Source organism: Pipistrellus hanaki, assembly GCF_964339955.1.
Source record: "Pipistrellus hanaki genome assembly, chromosome: 2".
In the NCBI taxonomy this organism is placed as follows: Eukaryota; Metazoa; Chordata; class Mammalia; order Chiroptera; family Vespertilionidae; genus Pipistrellus; species Pipistrellus hanaki.
In genome coordinates, this window is record NC_140504.1 from 129,633,550 (window position 1) to 129,647,127 (window position 13,578).

Consider the following 13,578-nt stretch of genomic DNA (forward strand, 5'->3'; position numbering starts at 1 on the left):
TTAAAACTCCTGCCCCAACTCCACCAGGGTCAAACCTGCAACCCAGATTTGACCCTTAATATACTTTATGCCCATATTCTATATTATATGTGCTAAAATTATTTTTAACCACCAGCCTCTTTTTTGAAGCCAGTGTATCCAAATTCTGACAATGTTATTATTACAGGTTGGGTCTCAGGAAATCTTGTTAATAGTCTTCCATTATAAATTCCAGAGCCTCAAGGTTGTTTCTCCCTAGAATATGGAAGATATTTATCAGCTACATTGAAGTAAATCTTGAAAAACACCAACAAAGGGTGCAGAACAATATTAAATGTTAATAAAAGGGACCACTTCCTGGAATGTGGTAGTGAAATATACTAAGCCTGAAGACAGAGGCTCAGAAAGATATCTGAGTGGTATTTGATTGGAGTATTTCAGATCATTTCAGTATTTTATTTTATTTTTAAATATTTGTATTGATTTCAGAGAGGAAGGAAGAGGGAGAGAGAGAGAAACATCAGTGATGAGAAAGAATCCTTGATAATTTGCTTCTAGGGGTCGAGCTTGTAACCCGAGCATGGGCCCTGACTGGGAATCAAACCATGACCTCCTGAATTTTAGGTTGATGCTCAACCACTGAGCCACCCCAGCTGGGAGATTTCTGAATTTTCTAATTCACTAACCATTTCTCTAACTTTTCTACATATTTCATCACATAGATTTCAGTCTAGGGCTCAATGTTCAACTACCCATTTCAAAGAAGAAAAATATATTAAATAGCATATAGTCAGTTTATACTTAGAATGGTTTTAGTGGTCTCAGTATAAAAAGGAAAAATAGATGAGAATTAGAGTGAACTATGTCTGGGTTTGAATTCTAGGTTTATCCCTTACTAGTCTATGAGCTTGAACAAATTTAGCCTCTCCAAGAAGTGGTCATGATTACTATTGCCTACTTTCTGGGTTAATGTAAGAATTACATTAAAACATAAATATTAAGACATCCATTATATGGCATATAATAACATCATAGTAAAAACCACACGTGCCTTGACCAGGGATCAAACCCACAATCAGGGTATGTGCCCTGACCTGAAATAAAAACTGCTACCTTTTGCCAAAACTGGTTTGGCTCAGTGGATAGAGCGTCAGCCTGTGGACTGAAAGGTCCCTTCCAGTCAAAGGCATGTACCTTGGTTGCGGGCATGTCCCCAGTGGGGGGTGTGCAGGAGGCAGCTGATCGATGTTTCTCTCTCATCGGTGTTTCTAACTCTCTATCACTCTCTCTTCCTCTCTGTAAAAAAAAAAAAAATAAAATAAAATAAAATCAATAAAATATATTAAAACAAAACAAAACAAAACAGCTACCTTTTGGTGTACAGGAGATGCTCCAATCAACTGAGCCAATTGGCTAGGGCATAGTAAACACTTTTCCCCCATCATATTAATCTCATAGTTCCTAGTTTTTGTACACATTCAGACATTACTGTCAAATCTGTCCAAAAGAAAAGTTTTATTCTGAACTTGTTTCAACAAACATTTAATAGCTAACTTTTATCTGTCAGCTCATGCTGCACAAGAGTAAATAATACAGGAGTAGACTGTTCCTGAAATTGATTCATCTCTGTTTAATGCATTAGTCTTTATAAACGAACTTACGTTTCAAGTGCGTTTGTATTGATTTACCCACAGTGTTTCACTTTGTCCTCCATGTGACCCAGGTCACATGTACTTCACAGTGGACAGAACCAAAGTTAAAGCAGAGTAAGCAAGGCCAGTGCCTCCTGGGGTGCTGGTAGTCCAGGCCATGAGGTTAGTTAGTATACCAACTGGGCATATTAAAGGGCCAACCTAAGGACTGAATTCTGATGCTGCATTTTCACTCATGTCCAAAACATCAACCCAAGCAAAAAACACAATTTAAGTTTAGATATTAAAAAAAAAAAAATAGTAGCATTAGGACAAAAGTAACCCATTACTTGGATGAGAAGCAACTGTTCAAGAAAGGGAAAATGAGAAGTCTATACAGAAGGAAGTTTAACCCTCTACATGATGGGGGTAAAAATACCATGTGTGGCCAAAGACCAATAGTTGGGACCTTTAAAAGTGGAAATTGAACGTGGAGTTATTGATAATGGGTAAAGAGTTTGTTTCGGATGATGAACAAGTCATGGAAATAGACAGCAGTGATGGTTGCACAGCAGTATGACTCTGCCTAACCACACCGAATTCTGTGCACTTAAAAAGGGTTAAAATGGTAAGAGTTATGTTATCTCTATTTTGCCACAACAATACATACATACATACATACATACAATGGAAATATAGTCTCCTTCATAAAAGTGGAAGTTGTCTGGTTGAATCTCAGGCTTCTCTAGAAAACCATTCCACTTCCTTATTTCTGTAGCTAAAATGCTAAGGCACTGCACTTCTCTCTCTTTTTTTTTTTTTGTAGCTTGGGAACCTGCACCTGGATGTATATTTATGTTTCCTGTAGGCTTCTCTACTTAAGAGGAGTCAGGAGCTTTATATAGAAAGTATTATTATGTAGAGAAGGTAATGACGTGTTTTCTGTCTCAAAGCCATTCTCTAATAATCATACAACACTTCATATTTCTCAACACGCTTTTATATCTATTATCGCAATTGATCTGCAGAACTCAGAAGGCATTACCTTTGTTTTACAGATTTGACAAAATATAAATATATAGAGATTAAGGCCTCACTATAGTCATCAGCAGGACTAGAACCTGGGCATCTGGGTACTGAGTTAACATTCTTATACTCATGACAATGCGACTTTCATTTTACAGGTATGTGTGAAGAGTGAAGAAAACCATGGTCAATCACATCAATGTTTGCCTTTTCTGGAAGTAATCAGTAATAATAAGTAGGACCAACACCAAGATAATTGAAATTTTTATTTTCTAGACAAAGATTTTAGGATTATATAGTCGTACCCTGAATATAAAAAGAACTTAATACAAATATTTCATCAAAATAATTTCAGTAAGCCAGGCCATACTTATCATTTATAGCTAGCAAATGCAAAAAAAAAAAAAAAAAAAGTAATCTGCAAAGCTATTTATCATGGGTTAATCAGTCTTAAACATCTTTTCTGAAGCGTACCACCTAATCAAGGCATTCACCTTGCATAATTACGCCCTGATTCATGTGGTATGTTATATATAAGTGCGAACTGAATTTTTGAAATAACTTCGTTGGGTAGAAAAACTAAATTAATAAAGCCAGGAATAAGATTACATGCACAATGACGTTTACTTTTCACTTTGAGGAGATGCTAGAGAAGACCATCAAGTTGGACTTGACATTTCTAAGGAATAAAGCAAATAGGGAACCTGTTTTAATTTCCAGACTTATCACTAAGAGTAACACCTGTGAAACATTTTTTTTTTCCTGTGGATTCACATAAAGAGGATATAGTATGAAGCAGTGGAAAATGTTCTTCGAAACATGGATACAGTAGATACAAAAAATACCTTTCATGTCTATGGTTCTTTGATATCCTTCAGTAGAGGCTGATGAATAAAACCAAACATGTTCTATAAGGAATCACTGAGAATCTGTTCCAAAGACTCAATTTGACATATAGTAAAAATAATGGAAATAGAATATAACTTGAGCACAAATTCAATTTCAAGGTATTAAAGGATTTATAGCACACTTTATCAATGCAAGAGTATGCAGGTTAAATAGTGGCGCATATCAGAAACAGTAAGGGAGGGAGATGGGGAAGAAGCAAGACACTTACCAATTAAAGCATAACACAATGGGTGGGACATTCTTTTTTTCATGCTTACCTCTAGGCCAATATAGTGAGGGGAAAAGGGTTAAATGGCAGTAGAAATAGGAAGCAGGTAAAATGTATAAGTAATTAGATAATGAATGACCTCAAAGTAGAGGGAGACATTTAATTTCCTTTCTCAGGCTCTCACCAGGACTTATTAATCCCCTATGAAATCAGTGACGGAGTTGAATGTACAGAATTTGGAATTGGTGGGTCTAACCTATTATATAGATCCCCTCCCTCCCACAGATTTGAGTGATGAGATAATTCTGGTAAGATAAAGTTATCTTTGATAAGATAAGATAAAATAAGGTCCTATGTTTTTTATATAGTTGGAGGGAAAATACTGTCTTGATATTTGTCCAGCCTTTTTGCACTATTCTTCCAATTAAATAAACATTGAGTACCTGTAGTGTGACAGGCACGCTAGCATTAGAAATGCAATGATAAATGTGGCACAGGACCTAGCAGGAAAGACATGTATAAACACTACCAAGCAGTATGAGTTGGTTAGAGATATGAATTAGGAGCAATGGCTGCATGAAGCATGGGGATTGTTCAATTCCTTGCATGTTGAAGACCAGGGAAGAATCTAATGAGAATGGAACCCAGACTAAAGAATAGAGTTTTAGCCTGGTTGGTGCAGCTCCAAGGTTGAGCATTGACCTAAGAGCCAAGAGGTCACCAGTTCAATTCCCTGTCAGGGCACATGCCCAGGTTGCAGACTCAATTCCCTGCCAGGGGGTCTGTAGGGGGGAGCTGATTGATGATGTTTCTCATCAATGTTTCTATATCTCTATCCATCTCCCTTCCTCTCTCTCTAAAAATCAGTAACACACACACACACACACACACACACACACACACACACACACACACACTTTTTTTTTTTTTTTTAAGAATAGATCTTTAGTAGTCCTAGGACTTGGGAAAGTCAGAGGGTCAGAGTAACGTAGAAGGACACAGGATAGGAATATTCAAGGAACTATAGGACTTTTAGCATGAATGGAGATGTTGATGTGTGGGAAGAAAAGTTGGTAAGAAAGGATGTGAAGGAAGTAGATAAGGCCAGATCACTGATAAAACTGGATTTGGACTCTAGAAATGGAGGCAGCCATTGATACATTTGTTTTTTTCTTAAGGAAAGTAATAATGTGATTAAATGGCATTTTTATACAGGTCACTCTGGGAACAGTGCTTCAAATTATTTGGACATGACGCTGGGTGATACTAGAGGGGTATACCATTACTGGAGACTGGATTAGTCTGCTCAGGCCACCATAACAAAACAACACAGACTGGGTGGCTTAAACAACAGAACATTTTTTCTCACAAACAACGGAACATTTATTTTTCTCACAATCTGGAGGCCACAAGTTTTAGGCTAAGGAGCTGGCCAATTCTATTCTGTGTAAGGATTCTCTTACTGGCTTGCATATGGCCACCTTCCCACTGTGTCCTCATATAGCCTTTCCAATGTGTGCCTGTGGAAAGACAGCGAGAACTCTCTGATATCTCTTCTTATAAGGACACTGATCTTATGAGATCAGGACCCCACCCTTATGACCTCATTCAACCTTAATTACTTCCTTAGTGGTCCCATCTCCAAAAATGACCACTGTAGAAGGCAGGGCTTCAACATATAAATTTAAGAAGATGCAATCATTTAGTCTATAACAGACTATTACAGCTGTTCTGTTAAGAGATAATGAGAGCATGAATTGAGTAGTAGCCATGGGGCGGCAGGGGAAGGATGTCAGAGATGCTAAGGAAATAAAACGAACAGTTCTTTGTGACTGTGCATGTGTGCATATCATGAGATTCCTTAACCTCCTTAATCGTCTGAGTCAGCTGGGAAGTCCCAGGATCTGCCGACTACAAGCTGGAGAACCAAGAATGCCATGTGTAATTCAGCTGAATCCGAAGTTCAGAGAACCAGGAGAACCGATGTCTGAAGGCGGAAGAAGATGGATGGCCCACCTCAGCAGAGAGCAATTCACCCATCCTCTGTCTTTTAGTTCTCCTTAGGCCCTCAACATGCTGGACGATGCCCACCCACAGAGGTGAGGGTGCTCTTCTTGACTCAGCCTACCCATTCAAATGCCAATCAGTTCCAGAAACATCCAAAGACACACCCACAAATAGGGTTTTACCAGCTATATCTGGGCATCCCTGGGCTAAGGTGACACAAAATTAACCATCGCAACTGATTAGATGGTAGTACTGCTAATAAGAATAAAGATTATGGGGGAGAAATTCTGATTGTGGGAAAAAGCTGGTAAAATTAGTTTAGGATGTTAAATGTGGAGTATCTATGGGACTTATGAGCAAAAAAAATGTTCAGTGAGCAGTTGGATTTATAGGTGTCCCCCCCCATTTCTTTATTAAGGTATTATGTGTGTACATAAATTACCAATTCTCCCCTCCCCCCCATGGATTTATAGGTGTTTGATTCAAATAAGAATAACCGGGCTGGATGTACAGAGGTGGGGTCATCAGCACTCAGAGCCATAATGATAGGGTCAGCACGGACAGGTAGGTGTGGAACAAGAAGAGAAGAGGATCAAGGACTGATTTGTATGAAGGAGCTGGGCATGACAACACCAAAACAAGCAAGCAAAAAACAAAACCCCAAAGCAAAGACAACAAAAACCCTTGCTAAATGTCTTATCATTTTATTTAAAATGTAGGAGAAAAAATAGAATACTTTTGATTTAATAATTTACAACATTAGACTCTTACCCTTATTTTTTTTTCCGGGGGGGGGGGGGTATTTTTATTAATTTCAGAGAGGAAGAGGGAAAGGGAGAGAGAGATGAAGCATCAATGATGAGAGAGAATCAATCATCAGCTGCCTCTTGCACATCCCACACTGGGGATTGAGCCTACAACCTAAGCATGTGCCCTAACTGGGAATCGAACCGTGAGCTCCTGGTCATAGGTGGGCGCTCCACCACTGAGCCATACTGGCCAGGCCAGCGTCACCCTTATTCTTAGTAATTTTGTATGAGTACATCCCCACCTTTATTGCTGACCCAAAGTGATTTTTTTTGCTAATAAGGGAGAATCTTCTGGAAGGTGGTGTAATGAGTAAAGGATTGTACTTAGCTCTAAATTTAACTTCTGTAACTCCAGCTGCAGAATGAAGTCATTTATTACAGGGGAAAATTGCTGGGTCTGAAGGAGAAGACAAATGGCTGCCTCTTTGCCCTAGTTTACACAGGACGATGGCTCGTGCGCAGCTCCTTACAGGCGAGGGTCTGCTCTGCAGAGGCTACTTCCAGGCATTTATGAGGCCTGTGGTGTTCGGGGCTGTTCCTGGGGCCAAGTGGTTCCTCTTACAGGTGGGGAGGGCTGCTTTAAGAGTTGCTGCCTGTGCTCTGGGTCAAGGGATCTGTCTCTTTTTATGAGAGCCGAGCTTGCCAGCAGATGAAAAGCAAACCAAATCAATAATGAGAGAAGAAAATACTACAAAACTGAAGGAAATCTCTTATGAGTGAACATAAACTGAAATGAAAAATGAATAGTAAAGCTGAGTGTATAGAGCCTAATATCCCAAAGCAGGTGATAACCCATGCAAAGCACAAGATGGCCTACCCCATCCAAACGGTGGTGGAGAAATGTCACCATGGTGTCGTCAATGTCACCATGGACATGCAGGGCAATAACATGGAAAGCCTGGGAGAGAAAGCAAGTGACTTTTTTTTTTTTTTTTTTTTTTTTTATCCGTTAGGCTTTTAAATTGTATTTATTAGTGATAGGCTTCCTGGATTAAGTCAAAGCTATAGTAAAATTGTTTCTCTGAGCTCTGGCCTGGTGACTCAGTTGACTGGAGCAGTGTCCCCCATGCCAAAAGGTTGCGGGTTGGATTCCCTGTTAGGGCACATACCTGGGTTGTGGGTTCCATTCCAAATCTGGGTGGATACGGGAGGCAACTGATTGATGTTTCTCTCTCACATAAATGTCTTTCTTTCTCTTGTCTCTCTATTCTCCTTCCTCTCTCTCCAAAATCAATAAACATATCCTTGGGTAAGGATTTAAAAAAAAGTCTCTCTGAGAAACTTCTATGACTAAGATGGCCTTGATTATTTATTTATTTATTTATTTATTTATTTATTTATTTATTTATTTATTTTTGCCTAGAGGAGAAAGTTAATAATATCCATTTCCACAAAGCAAAATATTCATCAGTTCTATTTTTGTTTAAGGCTGTTATAATCTCAAGTATTTCCACAGGAAATAAAGAGCAATGGCAACTTACATGAATGTGGAGCCTAAAAATACTGAAAAATTGAAAGGAAACAGGTAAGACCATTTTTATTAAATTGGGCTGCCTTTGGGTTAAAAATGTTATCTAAGTTAGATATAAGGAATAAATGTTCTGAAATAGGAAATAAGGAATTAAACCCCCAAATCATACCATTTAACACAGAACAGAATCAGATTCCTTGATCCCCGCCTTGAGGTTGAATATATTGCTGTTGCATAATCATGTTAGCCAAACGACTGCTTTGTACTTAGGGTAATCATCCAGGAACCTTTAAGTTGTAGTCAAAAGTTGTGAGGTACATTTTACTAAAAAAGTGCCATCCAGCTAATTAATAGAGAAGGTTTCACAGGAAACTATAATGATGGAGCCCTGAATCCACAGGGAAGGCTGCATTGTAATATCACAAGTGGAGGCTGGTTGGGTGATAAGAACTGGCTGAGCAAAAGCGGAAAGTGCTGGTGGGAGTAGAGGGGAAGGAAATAAACCTCAACAGAGGGAAATATTTAAGCCTGTTTTTGAAACATCTACGTCTTGTAGAATAACGACATGGGGATATCTTTTGTTCAGGTGAGAAGAAGGGACAAGAAGAGTTGCAATGCATTGAGAAATGCAAGCAGGGGCTGCTGTGCCGTATGGGAGAGAGGGCAGCATTGCCTCCTTCGCTAATATAGAGCATGCTACCTGTGACATGTGACAGTTCCATGACAGGTCAGATTTGTACCTGTATGTCCCTAAATGTAAGGGGTTTCTCTCAAAATTATCCTCAGCAAAGGAGTTTGCCTTACACAAAAATTCTTATGCTATAACATCTCAATTTCTTAATTACTTTCCCAACAAAACACTATACTTAGGGAAGACACTTTGCTTTCAATCTTTGAACCTCAAGCTAGTTTCCAATGCTGACAAAATTGGAAATAAAAGAGGCTACAAACATTTTATAGATTTTTTGAAAAGTAATTTATTTCCTAAGAATATGATTTCATAATCACCAAGTTTTGCTGTAGATACATTTTTTTTAAGGTAAAGCAAGTGTAGTATTGTCTCTAGCACAGCTATACAGCTATAGGATGAATGATTTTAATGTTATGTGAATGATTATTTGTGGGTTGGGATAAAATTTCCAGTGTCAGTATCATTGTGCTCAAGAGGAGCTGTGCTTTAAATAATTTAAATAGAAATAAAGATGATGGGCTCTGATAAAGGGAGATAAGTGAACCATATTGGCTATAGTGTTGACAAAGGTGAATGTGAAGAGAAAACAAAATTGTTGCATGAACTGTGAATGGCGAGAGAGAGAGAGAGAGAGAGAGAGAGAGAGAGAGAGAGAGAGAGATAAGAAATATTTCCAAATTATTCTTTCTAAATTTATTAATGTGACTAAAATATGTAACCACATTCAATAAGCAGACATATGAACTAAAGTGTGTCTATTCAAGTGGGTGAAAAACTTTTTAAAACATTTTCTTATTGGCAAAATGAGGGTTACCTTATATTACTCAGTCACATACAGTACATAGGGCAGAGAGAGGTCCCCATACTCCATTCTAGCCTGATTGATTAAACACCATGCATTGGACTGAATACAGTAGATTCCTTGCTTTTTCTGAACCTTCTGATGGTCTGCTGTGGCCTATATATATGGAACAAAGATTGAAGGGCTGTTGACCAGGAAACCTAGTTTCTGGTATAACTTCTATAGAGCAGCGGTTTTCTTTTGGGAGTTTGTTTTCAGTGTCCATTATCCTTAAGGAAGATCATTTCCTGAAGTTCCAATCCTTTTTCTTTTGATTTTTAAAGTTTATTTTAGAAAGATGAGGGGAGAGACAGAGAAAGAGGGAGGAAGAGAGAGAGAGAGAGAGAGAGAGAGAGAGAGAGAGAGAGAGAGAGAGAGAGAGAAACATTTGTTGTTCCACTTGTTTATACATTCATTGGTTGATTCTTGCATATGCCCTGACTGGTGATAGAAGCCGCAACCTTGGCATACGGGGATGATACTCTAACCAACTGAACTACCCGGTCAGGGCCTGAAGTTTCAATCCTTTATAACTGAGAATCAAAATGAAAGTTATCATCTACCAATTTAACTTTTTTTTACACCTAATAGATATAATAAACACTTAATACCGAAGGTGCTCACAGTTTTTACTATTGTCAGGCTCACATGCTAAGCAATTCACCTGTTTGATGGCATTTTATCCATACAATCTAATGATGCAGATAGTGTTGTGTTGTCCTAGAGATGGTAACTGAAGTAAGAAAGGTGAAGTGACTTGATTATAGTCACAGAGCTAGTGAGTGGCAGATCTAGGTGATACCAAGCTGAGGATTCCAAAATACACATTCTTCATTAAAAAAATTGCACTACCTCCTGAGGATAGAGGTAGGCAGTGGGACTCAGGAGGGACACTAGTCCAACGTGTGGATTCTGGAAGTGCTTCCTACTGAACATGATGTGGTAGAAAGATCTGAAAAGTGAGTAAGAGTTAGAAACAGGAAAAGGTGGGACAACTATTTTCAGAGAGAACAGCATGAGTAAAAGCCCATGAGTGTGAGGACATTGTTACAAACAGTTTAGTTTGTATAGTGTGACTCAGATTGATGGGAAATACAGAGTGAGAGGGAGGAGGGGAGACTTTATGAAGTTAGAGGACCCTATGTGCTCATTATGGAGAATGAATGTTACCCTAGAAAATTGAAATAATTAGAAACAGTAACAGGAGCAACAATAAGAGTACAAAGAAAACCAGTCATTAATAGGGCTTAGAAATAAAACAGGATTTAACTTTCCAGATATAAAAAAGATGAACTGTTTGCTATACTTAATTTTTTAAAAAATAAAATATTGATTATTGCTTGGACATTAATAAATACAATTTCAAAACAGGCAAGCCTCCTTAGTAATGTTTTGACCAGATAAATTGTTAGGGAAACTATGAAGTATTTGAAGTTGAATGGCAGCCATTATCATGTCTATCCCCTTGATTAAGGACTTTATTTTGGATCTCATTTAATCCCCATAACACTCCTATGAAGTAGGTGATGACTTCTCAGTTGTATTAGGTAAGCAAAACCAATAAAAAAAATCTTCACCAAAGGTAAAGTGTCTTGTCCACAGAAATCTAGTTTAACATGCAGTGTGACACAACAAACAAGTGTGGGAGGATGTGGAGGAAAGGGAGCCTTGTGCACTGCTGATGGGATCGAAAATGGGTGCAGCCACTGTGGGAAACAGTGTGGAGTTTCCTCAAAAATTAAAAATAGAACTATCTTGTGACCCTGTGTTACGCCCAGACTTCGTGATCCCCAAGGACCACCAGGGAGCCGAGTCTGATGCAATAAACAAAAGAGACTGTTCCATGCTAGCATGGGCTCCTCCCACTCACGCCGGCAGCATGGTGGAAGAGAGCATAAATTTCGCCCAGTCCAGGGGTTTTACTCCAGTCGGTGGTGATGTCACTGCCTCGGCTAACCCTGATTGGTTGGGTGAGGGCTAGGAATAACTAAAAGTTGGGAGCTCATCCTCGCCCCGCCCTGCCCTTTCACCTGCTATTCCACTTCTGGGTATTTATTTGAAGAATTCCAAACAACTAATTTAACAAGATATATGCACCTCTATGTTTATTGCAGTGTTATTTACAATAGCCAAGATATGGAAGCAACCTAAGTGTTCATCAAGAGACAAATGGATAAAGAAGATGTGGTACATATACAATGGAATATTACTCGACCATAAAATAGAATGAAATTCAACCATTGCTGACAACATGGATGGACCTAGAGGGTATTATGCTAAATGAAATCAGCCAGACAGATAAAAACTTCACTTATATGTGGAATCTGAAGAACGGAAACCCTCCCCAACCAAACAAAACAGAAACAGACTCATAGATAAGAGAAAAAACAAATGAATTAGAGGGTGGGTGGGGTGGAGAGGATTGTGGGCTGAATGTAAAAAGGTGAGGGAGTATAAATTGGTAGATGAAAAATAGTCATGAGGATGTAAAGTACAGTACAGAGAATATAGTCAATAATATTGGCCAGGTAGCTCACTTGGTTAGAGCTTTATCCCATACACCAAGGTTTCAGATTCAATCTCTGGTCAGGACACATACAAAAAGCAAGCAATGATTGCTTGAGAATAAGTGAAACGATAAATTGATGTTTCTCTCAATGTTTCTCTTTCCCTTCCTCTCTCTAAAATCAATAAAAATTTTTTTTAAAAAAAATATTGTAATAGCTATGTTAACCTTTCAACTATGTACTGGAAATATCAGGGGGAACATATAAAATAATGTCAGCTGAAACCAGTTTGGCTCAGTAGATAGAGCATCAGGCCTGCGGACTAAAACCCAGGTTTGATTCCGGTCAAGGGCATGTACCTTGGTTGCAGGCACATTCCCCAGTAGAGAGTGTGGTGTGTAGGAGTCAGCTGATCAATGTTTCTCTCTCATTGATGTTTCTAACTTTCTATCCCTCTTCCTTCCTCTCTGTAAAAAATCAATAAAATATATTTTTTAAAAATCAGATGTCAATTATAATTTTTAAAAAGTAGTATGATAAAGACTCACTGAACTTAAGATGTTGGTTGAAGAGGCTCTGAAAGTTGGTAAACCAACGACAAAGACTAGGAAGAGTTAACTCTTTCTATGGCAGATGCAGATGTAAAAATGAAGTATGTCAGAATCCACAAAATACTGCCCCTTCTTGATAATTTGTTAGTAGGCTTCTTCTTCTTCTCCTTCCTCCCCCTCCCCTCTCCTCCCTATCCCCCTTCCTCCTCTTCCTTCTTCTTCTTTCCTCTTCCCCCCCTCCTCCTCCTTCTCTTTCTTCCTCTTCCTCCTCCTCTTCCTCCTCTTCCTCCTCCTCCTCCTTTTTTCCTCTTCTAGAATAAGAAAACAAACTAATCTTTTGTAAAGAAAACAATTTACCCAGTACAGTACCATGAAACTTGAGGTCTAGCTAGAAAATATAGTGGGAACTTCATGTGAGCTACTGCATATGCTTTCCAAGATATAAAACCCATAAGGAAACCAGAACTATAACTATGGAAAGATAAATGAGAGCATCTGAACAAGTGAGAACCAGCAGATTAGGCTGTGATTATAAACAACCCTAAAATCTCAGTGGCTTATGACAAGAAATGGTTATTTTTTTGTTCGAACTAACTGACCACTGAGGTTTGGCTGGGGGGCTCACTCTGATACCAGACTAAACCAGCAACCCTATCCAGCAGTGTAGCCAATGGAAATGGAGCACATGAAATCACACACTGGCTCTTAAAGCTGCCACATGAACAAACATATAATTTCTGCTCACATTTCATTGGCCAGAACGAATCACATGACCACGTCTGATTCAAGGGGAGTAGGGAATTGCATATCCAGAGGAAGAACAACAAAAATTTGGTGAATAACATGACTGACTACCACCACGAGATCTTAAGAAAAACAGTGGGAGCAGCCTAACACAGGGAAAGTTCTAGGGGGTGGCATTAGGGGCTTATAATCATGTGAACATTT

General features: G+C 38.7%; 1 long non-coding RNA gene across 1 annotated transcript; it reads left to right on the top strand.

Annotated features, from left to right (window-relative positions):
* The first annotated feature begins 5,605 nt into the window (after positions 1 to 5,605).
* Positions 5,606 to 11,818, top strand: LOC311616467. The gene is made up of 3 exons (XR_014793902.1): positions 5,606 to 5,852; positions 8,026 to 8,094; positions 11,687 to 11,818. It is a non-coding gene; the product is annotated as an uncharacterized lncRNA (long non-coding RNA).
* The last annotated feature ends 1,760 nt before the right edge of the window (positions 11,819 to 13,578 follow it).